This window comes from Chelonoidis abingdonii, chromosome 6, assembly GCF_003597395.2.
Source record: "Chelonoidis abingdonii isolate Lonesome George chromosome 6, CheloAbing_2.0, whole genome shotgun sequence".
Classification (NCBI taxonomy): domain Eukaryota; kingdom Metazoa; phylum Chordata; order Testudines; family Testudinidae; genus Chelonoidis; species Chelonoidis abingdonii.
In genome coordinates this window covers 43,479,496-43,501,859 of record NC_133774.1, presented here as the reverse complement: position 1 = coordinate 43,501,859, position 22,364 = coordinate 43,479,496, and the positions used below count along the sequence as shown (strand labels likewise).

At 41.0% G+C, this 22,364-nt stretch overlaps 1 protein-coding gene and 1 long non-coding RNA gene across 2 annotated transcripts in view; one reads left to right on the top strand and one right to left on the bottom strand.

Annotated features, from left to right (window-relative positions):
- The window catches only part of LOC116825245 (uncharacterized), a 295,317-nt gene that overhangs the window by 184,349 nt on the left and 88,604 nt on the right, over window positions 1–22,364 (top strand). The window lies entirely within an intron of this gene.
- The window catches only part of ERBIN (erbb2 interacting protein), a 247,127-nt gene that overhangs the window by 162,282 nt on the left and 62,481 nt on the right, over window positions 1–22,364 (bottom strand). The window contains exon 2 of the mRNA XM_075066986.1: window positions 2,227–2,282. The gene's annotated coding sequence lies outside the window, so the exon portion shown is untranslated. The remainder of the gene's footprint in view (window positions 1–2,226; window positions 2,283–22,364) is intronic.

Sequence of the window (22,364 nt, the reverse complement as noted above, 5' to 3'; positions counted from 1 at the left end):
TCTAAATATCTTCATTCTGATAATTTAACATTACAAAATTAACATTAAAGATACAAATGGTCGTAAAACAGAAAGAAAGTTTTTAGTCAAATCTTACACATATCGTGTCTTCTTTATCATGTTAGAAATAAATAAAAAAAAGAATAAAGAGGGATGGTGTGTTACAATTTCTTGCTTTAACCCAAATGCATTTCACTAAAAATATAACCATATCACGCCATACATTTGTTGTAATGATAATTCTCTGTTTTGATAACTAGTTCAACAAATCAACAGCTTTTATTTATGATAGTGTGTTAATAAAACCACACACAAACCAAGCCCATCTCAAGCAGCGACTTCTGAAATTTACCAAAAAAAGTATTAGGAAGGCTCTCTGGAACAATTATTATTTCTATTAGTTTTCATGATAATTAAGAAATATGTCCACTAGGAAATGGGTACACTTCATCCATTAATTAGGCCAAAACTACAAGTGAAATACCATTAGCTCTTCATTGTAAAATCAGATAACCATTTCTTGTTAAACTGAGATGAAAAGCAGATAATTTTTTTAAACAAACATCATATTAAAACTAGGACTTTTTAAAAGCCACAATACTGTTTCCATGCAATTTCTACCCACTGCATTATTGGGTTATATTATGAAACAAAAACGTTAACACAGAGTAAAGGTTGAGAGCACATATCCGACTCTGATAAAGTAATAGCACAAGATCTGATCTGAATTTCTAAATGTTTGACTTTAATCCACAGTATGTGGATGAGTAGGAGGAGTGTTACTAAGCAAACAATGAAGATGGCCTATACAAAGTGGGCTAGAGTGTGAATGGGCTGAGCAAGTGGGCAAAAGGATTAAGACCTCGCTAATTCTTTATGCTCTTGGATTGGCCCTTTTGGGGCTTCCATTTAGATGTACATGGGTAAGTGCTGTGTTCCTACTACCTGCACCCCCACAGCTGGGAGTAGGTGCTTAGTTTCACCTGCCTTATATCAGCCAGCTCAGCTGAGCCAGTGTTGGAGAAGGGAGAAGAAGAGATAGTTGTAGTAATTTATACCAGCATGAACCAGCAGCAAATGGAAATCCTCGCGCAGTAAAGAAAGAATGCAGAGAGCAGCAACATACTGTCCCTTGTAACTCAGGGCAGAGCGCATCTGCAATCAGTAGCCCAAAGCAGGGTCTAATGCACAAATAAAGAAAGCAAAAAAACCTCTCTAATCTTTCAATTATTTAAAACAATGATAGTTAAAAATACGCACACAAGTGTGTTTGAAGACTAATTGAAAATACTGTCAGTTTAAATAAACTTATGAGCACTAAGGCGTCAATATTAACTAGCATTTCCACAAACTAGAAAATCTTATTAAAACACTCAGAGTAGACACAAGTAGCTATCATAATTCCATTTGTTTGGAAGACATACCATAGAAGTTTGTCTACAAGTTTGATACATACAAATAGGCAAATATTTTATTTATCATTCTTTTTTATTGTTCAGTTGCAGACACTTTATATATCCTTACAACTTCAGGTGAAATTGGTATTTACATTGACATCAGCCTAAATATAGCAGACTCCCATATTGCAGCTTTTCTATAAAATTTGGCCAGAAGCAGCAAAAAATATACTTATATAATATTAATTATCATATATGTATAAATTTTAAATACTTTCAATGATCCTACAATAATAGGGCAGCACTGAACTCTTATTTCCAAGATGCGAAAGTTTTTCAGATTTGGGGGTGAAGCTGAGGAAAAGCTCTGCAAATGTCAAATATCCTCCATACATCCACTGCCTCATATAAAAGCCTCACAACATATTTTTATGATCCACAAGCTATCTTTCAAACATTTATTAGAAAAATTGTGAGCTTTACAATGGACAGTGAAATTCTAGAGCAGGCGTTTTCCCCTTAGTTTCCTGTATATCCTCCTTTCACATAGAGAGTAACACGTAAAGGTGCCTAAACTAGCTTGAAAACATGCATCCTTCAAACTGGCTCTCACAGCAGATATTTTTAACCTTAAAATTTGGCATCAGTTCTCAATGGAAAATATTTTAGAACAACATGGGATTGATGTAGCATAAAGTCTTAAAATACATTAGTCAATCCTGTTTGAAAATTGAAAGTGTTTTTATATATTTTAAGAAACATGCTGCTGTTCAAAAAAAAAAAAAAAAAAAAAAAACAAAAAAAAAAAACACAACATGATGATACTTACCACTGTGTTATGTTGTTCCCCCTACTCTTCTTCCCTGAGCTTTCAAAGCCAACATTCTGTGAAAGGAAAAGAGACAAGTTTACTCAATGTTCTGCATAATTAGATATATATGTATTATATCAGAGGTTCTCAAACCGTGATCCGCAGACCACCAGTGGTCCGCGAGTTCCACTCAGGTGGTCCGTGGATAGTTTCCTTTAAGGTTCGCACCTGGGCAGCTGCACACGAGAGAATTGTGGGCCATCCACCTAATTAGTGAAGCTACAAAGGCATGGCTCCACTAATTAGGTGCCTGGACCCTGAAGAAGACACACATGTAAGGTGAGGTGGTGGCCTTGGGGGGGATAGGGGGTAAGTGGGAGGGGACAGTGGGATGAGAAGAGGGGGTGGAGGGAATTGGGACATGAAGGGCTGCAGTGGCCAAAGAGGTGACTTTCCCCAGCTCCAGGGCTGCGGTGGCTGGGAGACACGTCCCCGCCCCTTCCCAGCCCCAGCTCGGGAGAGAGGGCATATCCATCATATTAGAAAGGTAAGATACTGATATTACAATATGATTTGTGTGCTTTTATTTGTAGAATAAAAACGTTTATTAAGTTTTTTTATATACTGCTTTTATCCAAAGCGCTTTACAATAGTTAGCTAACAGTACAAACAACATTTGGAAAGATCAGTAAGCAGTCCGCCAAGACCCTCAGCAATTTTCAAGTGGTCAGCAGGGAAAAAAGTTTGAGAATCACTGTATTAAATATTTCATTTTGCATTCAGGTCATTTAAAAAAGTTGTGCTTATCGTGGTCTGAAGAACTGAAAGAACTAGAAAGCTTTTTCATAAACGGTAGCCAAAAAGTATTTCTACAATAAAGGGCAATATCACTTTCTCCTCTATTGTAATTTTGAGTTTAGATTATTTCTACACTGTTTCTTCTATAATCCTTACCTAGCATTTTTGGAATAGTTAGCAAGTACCAACCCCAGTATAAAAATGTTGAAAGACACCCTAATAAACTGATTTATATCAGCAACATTCTCTCCATACGCTCCTGAAGAAATTTATTTGAAAAGCTAAACATAACTAGAAATGAATGAAGCATGACAAGGTTGCACTTCACCCATACATTTAATAACTTAATTTTCTACCAGATTTCTTCTCAGCAAATGCTGGACAAGGCACATTAGATTTTTTTTTAAATTGAACTAACAATCAATTTGTAATAAGCAAGCTTTTGAATCAAAAGAATTGTCCCTCAGATGAAAGACATCTTTTTCAACGGAATTTGTGCATATATTAAATTATTTGCTGCTCCAATAAAAAGGGCAATTTTATCTACAACAGGGATGAGCATGGTACAATTGCCTCTAAAAATCAATCTACCTTGTCTACTTTTTCCTTTAGAGATTAGAATTGTCCGCTAAAAACATTTTCTGCAGCTGACAACAATTATGCACAACGGAGTTCAAGTTGGTTGCAGTATCCTTTGAAGTAAATATACATTATGTAGATAAGAGTGTATATTTGGACCAGATGACAACTTTATACCAATACAGAGGAGTAAGATTTTAATTACACTTCAACCCCAATATAACGCTGTCCTCTGGAGCCAAAAAATCTTACTGTGTTATAGGTGAAACCGCGTTATATCGAACTTGCTTTGATTCACCAGAGTGCACAGCCTGGGCCCACATCTCGGAGCACGGCTTTACCACATTATAGCCGAATTTATATTATATCAGGTCATGTTATATCGGGGTAGAGGTGTATTTCAATTTCAGTCTAAAACGTTCCACACCAAAGATTACCTATCCTGAGCTTTGGCAATGTTGGCATACAACTAAAAACAATACCACCGGCGGTGTTGCCAAAATGTCCAGGTGTCTAAATAATTCAAAGTCATATACCCTCCCCCACAAAAAAAAAAAAAAAAAAAAAAAAATCACAAGATTGCCTTAGAACTCATGACATTATAAAAGTATTTTCTGGGTTTTTTTATTTGTCTTCTGGTTTTTGAGACTCCATGGTTTACAGTTTCAAACTTTACTCAAACAGCCATGAAGGCCAGAAACTATATATATTTTTAAGAAAGAAAATGAAAGTACGCTGAAATTCTCATGTAATCAGAGGACTCCAGGAGCTGGGGTTTAACAAAAATAAACACCAATCATCATGAGCTAGCAAAACAGTACATAGAAGTTAGTGAACAAATCACCTAGTATCATATTTTTCCTTCTGCCTTACACTTTCAATTATCATCCAGTCATCATGTTAACCTGGTTTTAAACCCAACCGTCACCACGCTATCACTTTACACAGAAATCCCCCCCACCTCCAACCACCTGAGCCCCTCACCAACACCGACTCAAGTACATGAGCTTTGTGTACTCCTCACAAGAGCAAAAAAATTTGGCCATTTCAGAACAGGGTGGGAGAAGAAGGAATTCCAAAGGAAGTTGGTCCTCATGTAGGACACACTGCCAGTAGTACCCTCTACTTTATACCAAAGGGGATCCAGGCCGAGTGTCCCTGCTGATCTCAACGTCAACAGTAAATACTACAACTTCTTAAAAGCAGCAGCAGAACTTTTTATGTATTAACTCTATTTGAACATAGCGGTATGATGGAAAAACGAGAGATGGAATATGAAAACCAATTTTTCTCTGTACGTAAGTTATCAGTCCTTGTTCAGATCCTGCTTTCATACAAGCCACCAGACAGGCATAAAAATATTATACAATTTCAAGACTTGAAAAATTCACTCACCTACCTGCCCAACGTAGGAGTGGTGAATCAGCATTCTCCAGACTTTTATACCAGGAAAGATCAAGCTGATACTGAGCACAACAGCGTGTACACTAGCTCTCATTCAACTTCCTGAACCACTGCTAACGGCATACAAAGCCCTAATACCGACACTCACAAACAAGGTACACAGATGAGGCAAAAAAGCTCTTTCTAAGAAGAGGACTAGAGCACTGTTGTCTCTTTCTCTAGATCATGCAATTTTACCATGAGTTCTATAATATTTGGTGTTTCTCTTCAAGCCCCAACTTCTGGATTCAGGAAACCACATGAGAAACCCAACTTTCATTTTTAAAAAAAGTTTCTAATTATCATGGCTGCAGAGAAAAGGTTAAAAATGTATTCCTTAAAAGCCTTAAAAATCAGAAGGGAAAAAAAAATTACTTTAAAAAAATAGGGATCTTTCTGGCAGTTAATTCATTTTATGCCAACGTCTATATTAGATGTAAAATTGCCACTTGTCCAGGTTTTCCCAGGATCGTCCTTTCCTTGAGGTAGCTTTCCCAAAAAATCTGTAAGAGGTTTCAGTTCAGACTGCCAGCTGTCCAGTTTTATGGGCTCAGGATCATCTCAGATGTTATGAGGTTTTTATACCTCAGAGGCAGCAAGAAAAAGAAAAGTAAAATTTTTCTAGATAAAAAGTTTCCATTAAAATCTTTAAATAAATGAAAAAATTTTTTTTTTATATTTGCAGAAAAAGGTTTTCTTTTTAAATAAAGCCTTACCATTTCTTGACTAGCTCTACTAACAATTATTTTGTGTCACATCAAGTACCAAGTAGTAGCCTATTTCCTGAGCCTGTCATGTTTCAGTGTCTGTGTCGTCAACTCAGCCAAAGAATGCAACCATCTTTTTGGTCATTGTCATAAACATACAGCTAAGGGTAGCATAAAATTCCTCCTTTATCCGTACGGGATTAAGAAGCTCAAATAACCTGGTTGGCACATGGCCAAAAGGACCAATAAGGGAAGAAGATACTTCCAAACCTGCGTGAGGAGGTTTTGCTTCGTGCTCTCTTTGTTGTTCTCTCCAGGACAGAGCAGGACCAGGGCAGGAAAAAATAATCTCCTGAAGTCCTACTTGAAATAAACACCCCAGATTACAAAAATTGTAACTAATAGCAAGGAACTGGGTTAGCTTATCTTTTGTTTTAGCTTGTGAGTTTTCACTATGCTAAGAGGGAGGTTTTGTCCTGTTTTTCGTAACTGAAGTTCTGCCTAGAGGGGAATCCTCTGTGTTTTAGACTCATAGACTTTAAGGTCAGAAGGGATCATTATGATCATCTAGTCTGACCTCCTGCACAATGCAATGCACTCATCTACTCCTGTAACAAACCCCTAACCCAGGGTGACCAGATGTGCCAATTTTACAGAGACAGTCCTGATTTTTGGATCTTTTTCTTCTATAGGCTCCTATTACCCCCCACCCACTGTCCTGATCTTTCCCACTTCTTGTCTGGTCACCCTACCCTAACCTATGTCTGAGTTACTGAAGTCCTCAAATTGTGGTTTGAAAACCTCAAGCTGCAGAGAATCCTCCAGCAAGTGACCCATGCCCCATGCTGCAGAGGAAGGCGAAAAACCTCCAGGGCCTCTGCCAATCTGCCCTGGAGGAAAATTCCTTCCCGACCCCAAACATGGCAATCAGTTAAACCCTGAAGTGAGACCTCATCTGGAATACTGTGTGCAGTTCTGGTCTCCCATGTTTAAGAAGGATGAATTCAAACTGGAACAGCTACAGAGAAGGGCTACTAGGAAAGGAAAACCTACCTTATGAAAGTAGACTCAAAGAGTTTGGCGTGTTTAGCCTAACCAAAAGAAGGTTGAGGGGGGATATGCTTGCTCTTTATAAATATATCAGAGGGATAAATATTAGGGAGGGAGTGAAATTATTTAAGCTTAGTACCAATGTGGACACAAGAACTAATGGATATCAACTGGATACTAGGAAGTTTAGACTTGAAATTAGACAAAAGTTTCTAACTATTAGAGGAGTGAAATTCTGGAACAGCCTTCCAAGGGGAGCTGTGGGGGCAAGAGACATAACTGGCTTTAAGACTAAGCTTGATAAGTTTATGGAGGGAATGGTATGATGGGATAGCCTAATTTTGGCAATTAATTTGGCAACTGATCTTTGATTATCAGTAGGTAAGTATGCCCAGTGGTCTGTGATGGGGCAGGATCTGAGTTACTACAGAAAATTCTTTCCTGGGTGCTGGCTGGTGAGTCTTGCCCATATGCTCAGAGTTTAACTGATCGCCATATTTGGGGTCGGGAAGGAATTTTAAATCTTATTGTCCTATAAAATTACCTTCCATCCTGATTTTACAGAGGTGCTTCTTTTACTTTTTTTCTTTATAAAAAAAGTTCTGTTTTTAAGAACCTGATAGGTAAACAAGGTGAGCACAGACCAATCTCGTTGGTATATTATTCTCAAGCCTCCCCAGGAAAGGGGGTGAAGGAGCTTGGGTAGATATTTTGGGGAACAGGAATGCCAAGTGGTCCTTTTCTAACTCACCTGGTGGTGGCAGCAATACTGTCCAAGGACAAGGGAGAATTTGTGCCTGGGGAAGTTTTAACCTAAGCTGGTAGAAATAAGCTTATGGGTCTTTCATCTGGGCCTCCACATCTGTACCCTAAAAGTTCAGAGTGGGGAGGGAACCTTGACACTAATGCTTAAACTTCTTAGTGTTGGCCACAGATACTGAATAAAATCTATAGCTTGGTGATAGGTATGGACAACTTGGGCCTTCCCCTTCTAAAAAAAAAAAAACTACTTAGCAAACCCTACAACTTTCTTTAAAAGTTACACCGTTGGCTGGAATTCCTCATTTACGAGGCAAGTGTTTAGCTGTTTTTGAGTTTACTAATTCATTTTTAATAATGCCTATCATCACAGTGAGTAGTATGACAGATCTGGAGCTGCTCTGTAATAACTTATCAATATTTTATCTTCTATTGATCTGTTATTGTGTGGTTTACTGTATGCATATATTGAGTGGACTTCAATAGCAAGAATGTCAGAAAATGCAGGCAAGGAGGAGGACAATAACTTAGATAACCACTTCTCAGCAAACACTCATGACTCCTGACCAGAATGTTGTTACACTGACTGCTGCTGAGCCACCCAAACCAGCTTATCCAGGCTCAGAAAACAGAGAAGAGCAACAAGACTTGAGACTAGGGGTATGGCTACACTGGCACTTTACAGCGCTGCAACTTTCGAGCTCAGGGAGCGCGGCTCCCAGCGCTGCAAGCTACACCCGTAGAGGATGTGGTTTACGTGCAGCGCTGGAAGAGCTCTCCCCCAGCGCTGGCGCTCCGACCACACTCTCACTTCGCAACGCTGCTGTGGCAGCGCTTTGAAATTTCAAGTGTAGTCATACCCTAGATTTAAAAAAAAAAAAAAAAAAAAAAAAAGACACACAAATAGAAAAGGAAGGTGAACCTAGATTTCAGAGGTTCAGGGTTTGGGGAAAAGACGACATACTAGGTTCCCCATTAAGAGTATGGTGATACTCTACGTGAAAAAGACATACATATAGGCCTTTTGTTGCTTTAAAAACCTTTTCTCTTAAGTTACGCTTTGTTCCTACTTTTAAGATAAAACAATTCTTTTAAATAAAGGATTGTTTGGGGTCACTATATTCACCACTGTTCACAAGCTTCCAAAGAGAAGAACCATAGGGTCATGAACCCAAATGGAACTGCTAGGGTAAGCAAAGTTGGTCCACAGCATATTGTAGCCCAGTACCCTTCAAAAAAAGTGGAAGAATTAGGTGATTCCACCCCAGGAAAGATACAGCACAATGCCTAAAACCTATGGGGATGCATTCAGATATCAGAGACCTGTAATCACCACAAATAGATGTTTGATTATACAATATAAACTAGATTTATTGTTCTCAAAAACCAAATCTCAAACTCTGAACAAAAGAAGTATATCTCACATCATTCCCTGAAGTTTGTTAGACTGGCCAGTTGGACCAAGTAGGAGAAATCAATTCCAAAAATGGGAACCCTCAAATATGACCAGTCATGGAATGTTTAAAGACTTCAGAACCAAGAACAAGAATCTCAGCTGATTCTAACTAACATGAGGTATGTGGTGAGAGGTGGTCTCACAAAAAAAAAAAAAAAGCCACCACACCACCACTTCACCCCCCGCCCCAACACTGTCAGGTTCCAGGCCACTCAGTTTTAAAGAGAATTAAACACATTTTGAATTGTACACAAAAGAAATGAAAGACCAATACAGAGACTTGAGCATAAGTGCTATGAACCCAAGCAGCCTAAACCACTCAGAATAGCTTTTAAATTTAGTTTTATTCTCACAGTTCACGTTTCATGTTTGAGTAATTAAAAGAAGTGTTCAAGGTGCAATGCTCAAGGACAAGACATACACAAAAGCATAAGTTGATGACTAGAACAGGGGTAGGCAACCTATGGCTCCCGTGCCCCAGGACACTGCCCGAGTCCTGGCCAGCAGTCTGGGGGGTTCTGCATTTTAATTTCATTTTAAATGAAGCTTCTGAAACGTTTTTAAAACCTTATTTACTTTACATACAATAGTTTAGTTATATATTATAGATTTATTTTTAGAAGGTCTCTTTCAATGTTTAAATGCATTACTCGCACACGAAACCTTAAATTAGAGTGAATAAATGAAGACTCGGCACACCACTTCTGACAGGTTGCCGACCCCTGGACTAGAATATTGGTCTCCCTAGGTTTCAATTCCAACTAAGTGGGTCACAAATGCAACGATCTCAGATGAATCGCTCATCTACTGTAGTACACATCATAAAAATTAATGTATGTAATCTAGCACAACTGTCAGACTCTTAAAAAAATAAAATAAATACTCACAGTTGAGCTACAATGAACTAGATCTCACCCAGAATACTAAAGAAGTTTTAAGGCTATTAGCAATACAAAATTGTGGGACAGTCACAGTTCAGGAGCTTGTTCTTATGCCTTTACTAGACAGAAACCAATCCTCAGATACGATTTCTGCAGATACTGTACTTTGATATGAAGACGTATATCCCCATCCACTAAACCTTCCAAGAAAACAGCATCCAGCACAAGCTTGTTCAATGATACACCAGTTATTAGTTGTACAGTACTGCATAGACAAATGTAACAGACAATATACAAATCCACAAAGAACTTTTATATGGCATCTGACCATTGAACTACAAAACACAATTTATATTAAAATACAACTACTACATTAATGACACATGAGTGCATTTATGGTTCTCACAGCCATATCATTTTCCTCCTACAGCCATGTACAAAATGTCTTAGGATTTGGGGGATTTTTAAGTTAATCTACTGTTGGCAAAAGATAGAATTTTGGTCTTTATGGTTGCACCTATTTATCCACAAAAAAAGTTAAGCAGAGAGACCTGCACTGCAACCTTATATACTATACCAATGCATCTCAACCCCGTTCTGTCAGCATCAGCTTTAAAAATAGGAGATGTTAGTTCAGTCTATATGCTTGATCAACTCTCTGCATCTGCAGGGACTGTACATAAGACAAGTGATTAGTGCCACTAACACTGACAGTTAATGTGAATACCTGTCCACTGAACTAAGACCATCAACTGGATTACACTTTTAGTGAAACTGTTAACTAAGGCCTGGTCTACACTACAGGAGTTAGGTCAACTCAAACTGCCTTTGTCGACCTGACTATGGACATGTCTACACTAAAATTTGCTCCCACCGACGTAACTGCCCCCCTACACCGACTTCATCATTTCACTTCCATGAGAGGAGTTGAGTTTAGGTCAATGTAGTTAGGTCAAAGCAGTGTCAGTGTAGATACTGCATTACTTATATTGATTTCAGTGGCCTCCAATGCCCCACCCTCACTGTTTTGAACTCCACTGCCCAGAGCAAGGTACACAGGAAGCCGCACTCCCCTTTAAAGCCCCACAGAATTTTGCGACTGCATTTCCAGTTTCTCCTGGAGAGCTCACCTAGCAACTATGCAGCTGACCATGCTGGCTCCATACTGCAAATGGACTCCTGCCTGGAGTACATAGAAGGTGTTGGATCTCCTGGGTCTATGGGGTGAAGAGGCTGTGCAGGCACAGCTCTGATCCACCCATAGACACTTATGAGCAGATCACTCAGGGGATGGAGGAAAAGGGCTAGAAGAGTAACCAGCAGCAGTGCCGCATGAAAGCCAAGGAGCTGCAGCAGGTGTACCAGAAGACAAGGGAGGCTAACAATTGCTCTAGTGAGGAGCTCTAAACCTGTCAGTTTTATAAAAATTTGCATGCAACCCTCAGACGAGATCCTACCACCTCCTTCAAGAGTGCCATGGATACTCTGGAGGAGCCCAAGTCACAAGCAGTGTTCCCTCTAATTTAAGTCCATGTGTGGAATGAACTTTGTTATGTGCACCAATATAAAGGCGACATGTGGCGGGGTGGAGCTGATGGTTTCAGTGTGTGGGAGGAGGTTCAGGGCTGGGGGAAAAGGGTGGCGGTGCGGGGGGTGAAGGCTCTGGCAGGGGGTGAGGCCTCTAGGGTGGGGCCAGAGATGAGGGGTTTGGGGTGCAGGCTGGGGAAAAAGGACTCCCTTCTAGCCCTCTCTCGCCGCTGCAGCTTAGGGCCGTGGGAGAGTCGCCTCTCCCCAGCCACAGCAGCTCCAGTTGGGCTGGGCCTGGGGAGAGGCACCTGTCTCCACCTACACAGCCCTTGATATCCTGCTGCACAGCCATGCAGCTCAGAGGAAATTTTGGCCACAGGCCCCCTACTGTGAACCGAGAGAACCACAAAGGGTAAGAAGAATATGGGAGGGACAGGTGACTAGGGAAATCCAGCAGCACAGTGAGGCAGAACCTGTTTTGGACTCCTGGGCAATTCAGCTAGTCCCTACAGCCCAGCACGGATGAGCCTCATACAAGCAAAGGAACTTCCGGTAAGTGTCCATCTTGCTTTGAAATTGCAAGGATGGAACCCCCAAAGTAGAAGGACACATCTGTTTATTTACTCTTCTTTACTTACGGAAGAGATAGTGAAATAGTAACTCTGCCTCTACTGGTTATCTGCTTTCCATTCCCCTGCACAGTTAGGAAGAGGGAGCCCCACAGAACAGTTTGTGCGCACACGGATGTCCTATGAATCCTCCGTAGATATCTCAAGGAAACTTTCCTGGAGGCAGTCTGTAATCCTCTGCCAAAGATTTATGGGGAGAGCCGCCTTATTTCTTCTACTATAGTAGGACACTTTCCCACACCATTCACCAATTATATCAGCAGATACCTTTGCATCACGCAGGCTAGTAGCATATGGCCCCAGTCTGCAGTTGGATGCCTGTCAAAGCTGTACCCTTTCCACTTATATTATCCTCAAGAATGAGGTATCAGCTAAAACCACCACCAAATGTGCAAAATAGTGCAAGGATTCAGTTTAACTGACCTATTTGCATATACTCATGCCTGTGACATGACGGGCCTGATGTCATCCCAACAGCAATTCTGGGCCCAGGGCAGAATAGTCAATGGGCCCCCATGCACACACAAGCCGTGCCTGCACTGACACAGTTTGCCTGACATTTGGGCAGTGCTGCACCTGCGCTGGCTGGTGCCCAAAAAGCTGCCAGCTGCACTGCTAGGTGTGCTCTTTCAGCACTGCCAGGACTTCCATATGCCCACCTGGTAGGGTTGCCAACTAAGTGTGCAAACTCAAAGACCTCGGTCCCACCCCTTCTCCAAGGCCCCATTCCTACTCATTCCATCCCCCCTCCCTCTGTCACTCACTCTCCCCCAACTCATTTTCACCAGGCTGGGCAGCAAGTGGAGGTGCAGGAAGGGTGCAGGCTTGGGGAGGGAGCTGGGTGTGGGCTCTAGGATGGGGCAGGGGGTTGGGTTGCAGGAAAAGGTCATGAAGTTGGCACCTACCTCAGGCAGCTCCCAAAAGCTACCAGCACAACCTCTGGCAGCAGCTCCTAGGCAAGGGACCCAGAGGCTCTCTGTACACTGCTGCCGCAGGCACGCTCCCAGAGCTCCCACTGGCCACAGTTCCTGGCCAAGGGGAGCTACAGAATTGGCACTGGGGGCAGCACATGGAGACCCCCATCCGTGTCCCCCCCGTCCCTCTCCAGGGGCCGTAGGGCCATTCCAGTTGCTCCTCATAGACTCTAGGGTCAGAAGGGACCCATATGATCATCTAGTCTGATCTCCTGCACAAAGCAGGCCACAGAATCCTACCCATCCACTTCTATAACAAACCCCTAACCTATGTCTGAGTTACTGAAGTCTTCAAGTTGTGGTTTGAAGATCTCAAGCTGCAGAGAATCCTCCAGCAAGTGACCCATGCCCCACGCTGCAGAAGGGAGAGAAACCTCCAGGGCCTGCTGCCATCTGCCCCGGAGTGAACATCCTCCCGACCCAATATGGCCGATCAGCTAAACCCTGACGATGTGCACAAGACTCACCAGCCAGCACTCAGGAAAGAATTTCTATTACAGTGAACTCCAGGGATTTCCCCCATTTTTTGTTTTTTTTTCCCCCCATCCAACATTCCATCTCACAGACCATGGGCATACTTACCTGCTGATAATTCAAAGTCAATGCCAAAATATAAGCTATCCCATCATACCATCCCTTCCATAACTATCCAAGCTTAGTCTTAAAGCCAGATATCTCTATTTGCCCCACTTACTCCCCTTGAAAGGCTGTTTCCAGAATTTCCACGTCCTCTATAACGGTTAGAAACCGTCGTCTAATTTCAAGTCTAACTTCTAGTGTTCCCAGTTTATACCTATTGTTCTTGTGTCTACATTGGTTCCTAAGCTTAAATAATTCCTCTCTCCCCCTATATAATCCTCTGATACTATTATAAAGAGAAAGAATATCCCCCTCAACCTTCTTTGGTTAGGCTAAACAAGCCAGCTCTTTGAGTCTCCTTTCATAGGACAGGTTTTCCATTCCTCGGATCATCCTAGTAGCCCGTCTCTGAACTGTTCCCAGTTTGAATTATCCTTCTTAAACATGGGAGACCAGAACTGCACACAGTATTCCAGATGATGTCGAGTCAGTCACCGTGCAGTGAGTCATCTAGAAGTATATGATACTAACACTCCTTATCTTTGCTGGAATACCTCACCTGATGCATCCTAAAACTGCATTAGCTTTTTTAACAGCCATATCCCATTGGCAGCTCTAGTCTCTGTGATCAACCAAATACTCTAAGTCCTTCTCCTCCTCTGTTGCTTCCAACTGATGTGTCCCCATTTATAACTAAAATTATTATTAATCCTAAATGCATGACCTTGCACTTTTCGCTATTAAATTTCATCCTATTACTATTACTTCAGTTTACAAGGTCATCCAGATCTGTCCCTGTATGAATTATCCCAGTCCTTCTCTGTGTTAGCAATACCTCCCAGCTTTGTGTCATCCGCAAACTTTATTAGCACATTCCCACTTTTTGTGCCAAGGTCAGTAATAAAAAGGTTAAATAAGATTGGTCCCAAAACTAAGAGCGGCATGGAGTGAGGGCAGGCAGGAAACCTACCTGCCTTAGCTCCACTACGCTGCTGGCAGCGGTGGCGGCCCCAGTGCCCCTGGACAATTGCCCCCTTCCCCCCAGCGGGCTTGGATGACATATTCCAACAGATCCTGCAAGCTTCTGCTGCTTCAAATACCAAGCACAGGGCTTAGAGAATCACCTTTGTGGACAGTATGGCCAAGGACAGAGCAAAGAGGAAAAGGCACAGGAAAAGGAGAGAGACACAAGAATTAGTAGATATTAGCAAGAAAGAAACATAGTGCAGACTCTTGTGACCTTCCAGTTCAAAAGTCCTATGCTTACCTCCCTCTTCAGCCCATAGAGAACTGCATTCCGGGACCTCCCTACCTCCCCCTCACCCCTACTTCATCCCCCCACACACTCACTCACTGCACATGGCATCTGGGGCCGCAGCACTAACAGTACCAACTTCACCCAAGCGAAGCACACAGGGAATCACAGCTGCACCTACATTGACCTGTGAAACACGTGGTTGGTGTAGGTGTTTCTGAAATGGAAATGACTTGTTTCCCCTTCAAAATACTTATTTTATTAATTAAGCCTTATTCTGTTATAAATGTGTCCGTTTGCATGGGTATGGAATAAAAGTCTATTTATGGAAACAATTCATCTTTATTAATTCACAACATATGCTGGCTGGAGCTGACATTATTCACAAATAGTAATGTGTGTCTTTGCAATGTTATATTACTCCACACGCGCGCACACACACACACACACACACACACACACACACACACCACACTCATTACAAGGTTCATACTGGGGTGCAAAAAAGCAGAGCCAGGAAGAGCACACTACAGCAACATCCATTACTGTGGTTCACTACTGAAATAGTCTCTCAGACGCCCTGAGCCATATAGCGCTGCTCAGCTCTTCTTATAACCCTGGTATCTGGCTGCTCAAATTCAGCAGACAGCCACTCCACCTCCACCCCGGTGGAAACTTTTCTCCCTTTGCTTCACGAATATTATGCAAGACACAGCAGGCAGATATAAACACTGGGATTTTTTTTCCCTGAGGTCCAATCTCATTAATAAACAATGCCAGCGTCCCTTCAAATGACCAAAAGCACGTTCTGCACTTCCTCAGTTTGCAGTTGAAACATTCCTTCATGCTGTCAAGGTGACTGGTGTACAGTTTCACGAGCCAGGGGAATAAGGTGTAGGCTGTGTCTCCCAGGATCACTACTGGCATTTCAACATCCCCAATGGTAATCTACCAGTCTGGAAAGAAAGTCTCTGCTTGCAACTCTCTGAAGAGTCCTGTGTTCTTAAAGATGCACACACACCCCATGCACCTTCCCTCACCAGCACATATTTATGTCAGAAAAGTGCCTCTAGTAATCCACCAGCACTTGGATTACCATAGAAAAGTAACCCTTTCTTTGTCTCTTCGGCAGTGTGGTCTGGTGCCAAAACAGGTATGTGTTTGCAATCTATTGTCCCATTGCTGCAAAAGCATCCACTTTGTCTTGCACATTGTCCAGAGTCACAGTGCTTCGTAGCAGATGCAATTAGTGGCCCTGCACATTTGCATCACAACTGCTTCCACCAGTGGATTTCCAAATTTCAAATCGACTCCTGACTGATCGATAGCAATCAGGCATTGTAAGTTTCCACAGACTGATTGCCACTTGCTTCTCCACTGTCAGTGCAGTGTCATTTTGGAGTCACTGCGCTAGATGGCTGGGACGATCTCTGCACACAGATCCAGGAATGTGGCCTTGTGCATCCAAAAGTTCTGCAGCCACTGGTAGTCATCCCAAACCTGCATGACAATGCAATCCCACAAATCAGTTCTTGTTTCTCAGGCCCAGAACTGGCGGATCCATCATCTGCACCTATTCCATGAATGCCGCCAACAACTTTGAATTGTTTCTATGTCCCACAGCAAACTACCCTCAAAAGAATTGTTCAGTTTCCCGCAGCTCCTCTGGTAGTTCTGGAAATACTGCAGGATTAGGCACCCTATGCTCGCAAAGCTCATCAGAATAATGCAGCTTTGCAAGCATAGGGCGCCTGTGCAGGATTCATGCTTCTGCCATAGATGGCAGACAATGAGGAGGGACACGTGAGTTTGCGGGACTTTTCAAAAGTGGCATGAAGCTTTATGAGATGCAGATGAAATTATGGGATGGAGAACACTGCATTATGGAACACTGAAATCATGTTCCGAGTCATAACTTAGGTCGACATAATTCTGTAATGTAGATGAGTCCTATGTCTACTCATTTTTGCTCCTAATCTAATTAAAGTAAAGCCACTGATTACAATGGGAGCAGAACTGGGTCTTTAAAGCGTGTGTGTGTAAACGTACACACATGCAGGGGGGTACGAGGAGAAAAATCTCTAATGTATGTATGTGCACAATATGGATAAAAGCACAATTTCTACAATAATGTTAAAACTTAGAATTTCCTGATTTGAGGCACATACAAGCTAAACCACAATGTTGATTACTGTTGTTTTTAAAACCCCAGCTTCTGCTGGACAAATCCCATTTCAGCAGTAACCCAGTCGGCTTTTTACCATCTGCATTTGCTAGAAAATTGCACTTTCCTTTTGGATGCACATGATCCCAGTTATCCATGTATTTGTTACCTCAAGGTTACACTATTGCAATGCATGGGGCTACACCTTAAAACCATTTGGAAGCTGAGGCTGGTTCAGAAAGAAGTGGCTCATTTATTGAGCCAAGGATCTTGCTGGGAACCTATAAGTGCTACACGGTCTATGTACAGTTTCTAAAAGGGAATTTAAGGTATTAATTATGACCTATTAAACCTTAAAGTAGCCCGAGAGTTGCCTACCTCAGGGCTCATCTCTCCTCTGCCATTCTGCCACAAAAGCAGTCAGCAGGAATGCCTGAGCTGGATCCCTTTCAATATAAAGATGGGGGAGGACTAGTAAGGCATTTGCTGTGTGGACTCCAAAGCTTGTGCCCTCTTGGCCAAAAATAGCCTGAATGTGCTGATCTTCAGGTCATGCAGCAAAATACATCTGCTTGATGGGGTTTTTGGAAAAGGCCGAGAGTATGTTTCTCATACCAAGGAAGGGGTGCAAAGGAGTTTCTGTAGGTGACTGGCTGACTGAGTTGCTGCAGAAATTTTTACCTTAAAATTTCTGGAATTTCACTGTCTTGTTAGTGCTTTATTAGGGTGCCCAGAGACTTGGATACACATCATCTTATTATTTTAAATCTAAATAAATAAAATGTACAGAGCCTAACATAATGGAGGCCTGTTCCTTGACTGGTGTCCAAAAGGGCTACTGCAATACAAATTAACAAAATACACAGTAGTAATGCACACTCACATATGCATATCTCTGGATAACGCAACTCTGCTGACATTCAGGAAAGATACTGTAATGAACATATGCAGTAGAAGATCTCCACTATTTTCCAACCAGTTTTTTTTGTTCATACTTGGCAAATTCTTCAAAGAACTGCATGCATGGCAAGTTTGAACTTTTATAACAAAAATTATTTTTGTTAAACAAATGCCAAAAAAGCCTCTGAACAATTTTCTTAAAGCATGAAAAAAATCTTTTCAACATTAATAATTCAAGAACAGCTGAACAGATTTTCAAACTTTCCTAAATTTCACCATGAGGGTTATAGCAATATTGAGAAATTTTACTCAATTTTATGATAAATTAGAAGGCTGAAAGGGAAGACTAGAACAGAGGTGAGTTCTCTCACACTAAAGTAAGCTGAAAACAGATCTCTTTATTCTAAAATATATCTTTCACTTAATTAAATCTTAAAAATCAAATAAATAAATCATGTGTAGAACATGGCTCCATAATGAATAGGGGCTTGTAATAGTTCTCTCTCTTATCAGAAGTTGGGAAACAAGAGGATCCTCCAAAATGACTCAAGTTAAGACAAATCTATATTTCTCTCTTAAAAAGTTGTTTGGACTAGGGACCTTTTCATCAGTGTTTATGTATATGTGCTGCACAAGTGTAAAGTAGGGTTTGCAGAAGGATCTACATACTCTGTTGAAATCTGAGTAAATTCCAGTGGTGTACGCCTCGCTTTAAACTGGAGCAGTGTCTAAACAGTTTGTACTGGGTAAGGTACATCAATATAGCTTGTTTAGTGCAAAAACCCCCAATGTACACAAGTCTTCAGGCAGGCAGAAGACTCTTTAATTTTTTTTAATTTGCTAGGAATAAGCTATGCAGTGTTGTTGTAGCCATTTTGGTCCCAGGATTAGAGAGACATGGTGGGCGGGAGAATCTCTTTAGTGGACCTACTTCTGTTGATGAGAAACAAGCTTTCATGCTGCACAATGACCTGAAGAAGAGCTCTGTGTAGTGTGAAAGCTTGTTTCTCTCACCAACAGAAGTTGGTCCAATAAAAGATAATACCTAACCGACTTCGTATTTAGAGTTGCTGCCCCGTTTTTGGCTTCTGTGTCCAGGTGCCATTTGGGATTTCAAGGTATCCGATTTTCAACTGGAAAAGTCAATCAGAGACAGGTCACATGCTTCCCATGACTTTTTGTTTATTGCGTTTGACTTGCGCATGACTTTTACTAAAAGTAACAGTGACAAAATCTTAACTTTAAATATGATATATATATATACACACATATATATACATACATTCATACATACATACGCCCCCCACACACCATTTTTTCTTCATTCCATATGAAAAGACATGCCCTAAACAAGGTCTAGATTTAGAGATTAGCATGTGGTCTGCAATAATGGACAAAGCTATGAAAACAGTTCTCTGAATTAATATGTCCATTGCATTTAGTAAAGCTGTAAAATGCACTCAAGTGCTGCTGGGCATAAACATGATTCTACAGAACACCGAGTGGGAAGGAAGACCACAGGGGGGACCATTCATTAAGGTCAAGATCCACAAAGCAGCTTAGGTGTTGCAACACTCACTGTCATGGCACCTAACTTTTAGGTGCCCTGAAGAGTCACAGGAACCAACACTGCAATTCACAGAGCCTTAGTTAGGCACCTAGGCTCCCCTTACAATGAATTGAGATAGACAGGAGTCTTAGAGCCATCCACAAAAATCCAGCATGCTAGGAAGTTCCCCACCTAAACTAGCCAGTAGGAGTTGCTAATGAATAGAGTATGTACCAAGCCTGCGCTTTACACAGACAGGCACCAAAATCTGGGCTACAAGGAGGTGCCTCTCTCCTTATCAATCCACAAACGGAAACCATCTGTCTGGAGTGTTTGTATTTTATGGAAGTGACATTCCATACTTCATTAATCCTTCTTGGACAAAATGATACTGTATAAAAGTGCACATAAGCACTAAGCTGCCATTGCCTCTTCGATCAGCCAACTAGAGACCAAGCTAGGAGCGAAAGAATGGAAAGTAAAAGGCATGGTAATTAATACTGTTTATATATACTATTACAGCTACAGGATTTTACTCAGATATAGACATTAATACTTACATAAGAACATAAGAACAGCCATACTGGGTCAGACCAAAGGTCCATCTAGCCCAGTATCTTGTCTTCCAAGAGTGGCCAATTCCAGGTGCTCCAGAGGGAATGAACAGAACAGGTAATTCATCCCCTGTCACCCATTCCCAGCTTCTGGCAAAGAGAAGCTAGGGATATCATGCTTGCCCATCCTGGCTAATAGCTATTGGTGGACCTATCCTCCATGAATTCATCTAGTTCTTTTTTGACCCCTGTTATAGTCTTTGCCTTCATAACATCGGTCTCGCAAGGAGTTCCACAGATTGACTGCACATCGTGTGAAAAAAATATTTCCTTTTGTTTGTTTTAAACCTACTACGTAGTCCTCCCATGAGTGCAGCAGACTGGACTAGATCTCTTGAGGTCCCTTCCATTCCTATGATTCTTTGATATACAGGTATGAAGTAGATAGTTACTAAATGCTTTCCATTAAGTTTAAATAAAAATTATTCATCTCTCACATCTCCTTTTTCTGCAACAGACCTTTGGTATTTGGAATCCCCTCAGCTTACAAGAGTGCCTTTTCTTTGTTCCATGAAATTCTATTCAGATTTGGCTGAGAAAGAGTATTAATTATTACCACTGTCTTCTCTCAGTTGTGTTCTCCAGGAAAATCCAGGCAGCAAGCCTAAATCTTTCAACATTGCAAAGCTGAGCTCACACCACTGTGGCTCAAACCATTACCAAAGCAACAGCACCAGTGCCACTACCACACAATGCATCAGGGTGGATTAAAAAAAGGATTTAAATACATATTTCTTTTTAAAATAAATCTATTTAAAATTAAATTTGAAATTATGACAACTTATGTTAAAGCCAAAACTTACTAAAATCTATTTAAAAGCATTTAAATTAAATACAAATATTATATTTAAGCAGTACATGTTTGCTACCAAAGTTTTAAAGAACGTCATACCACTGGAATGTCACTAGCTAAGCACCTGGAATCAGAGTTCACTACAGTTTTACATCAGCTTTTGACAGCAGCAGCCTTTTTTCTGCACGTGCAGAGAAAATATTGCTTCATTTCACTTTATTCAACTAGTTCAGCTCAGTGACCAATTCATTCAAAGTTGAGAAAACTGTTGGGGGGGTGGGGAAGAGAACCAGAAAAGCTTGTTTTTCCCTCTTCAACTCTATTAATAAAAATGAGATGGGGGGGAGAGAGAGAGAGGGTACTACTGGTTCTAAAATCTTGAAGGATATGGTGACCAGAAAATTAGTTCAATTCACTAACTACAGATAGTATTTCCTTTGTATAATAAATCAGTTTCAAGTGCATTTTCTTTAAGCACATTTAAGGTCATTTTATTTAATAAAACCAATTTTTAATTACAGTCCAGTTTTTATCCATGTGGTTTGACACAAATCATGAGCAAAAAAATTTATCACAAAAAAATATAAAAATTAAGAATCTGAAAAATGTACATTAAGCTTTATGATTGCTTAAATAAATTTGTATTAATATAGTATAGCCTCTTGGGTAGCATAAAGTAGTACCAAATTATATCAACCATTGAGAATCAACCTCTCTTTAGGAACATAAAAAAAAAAAAAAAAAAGTATAAAACCAGATTAAAACTGATGATTTAAAACAATGTTTCCTGCTGTGTGATTTAAATCATGATTAAAACCAGTGATTTAAATTAACCTCACTGTACTGAACAGAAAATGCCAGGAAATGGCTGAAAATATCTGTAGCAAAGGAGACAGAAGAGAGCCTAGCTCTCCAAACCCAGGGACCTAGCATGTGGCCCCCAATGACCCATTTACACACACAGATCTGGGCACTCCATGTGAGGAAGGAGCTCCCCTAACTCCCAGATGGGCAGTAAGATGGGCCAGGCTCCTCAAAATTACCTTCTGGAACCCAGCACATGGCAGCAGCAAACCCCACTCTGGGTTCAACACATACAGTAGAAAACCCACCCCAGTTCCAGGGACAGGGAATCAAAAGGCAAGCTTACCCCAATACATCCATCCATAGGTACCGACTCCATGCGTGCTCTGGGGCTGGAGAACCCATGGGGGGGGGGGGGGAACAGTGGGTGTTCAGCACCCACCAGCCATAATCGATTGAAGACGCTGCCAAATTTAAGCAATTATTGACCTGAATATTTTCAGATTCTTATTTATTGTACATTTTTAGCATATTAGAAAATGGTGACTGATATAGCTAATTATCTATAAACAAGCCCTATTTGCTCATGATTTGTGTTAAGGTGTACTAGAATAGTAACTGGAATTTCAATAAGCATACAAAAGAGCTTATTTATTTTTATTTAAATGTTTTGAGATTATAAATTTAGGCCTTAA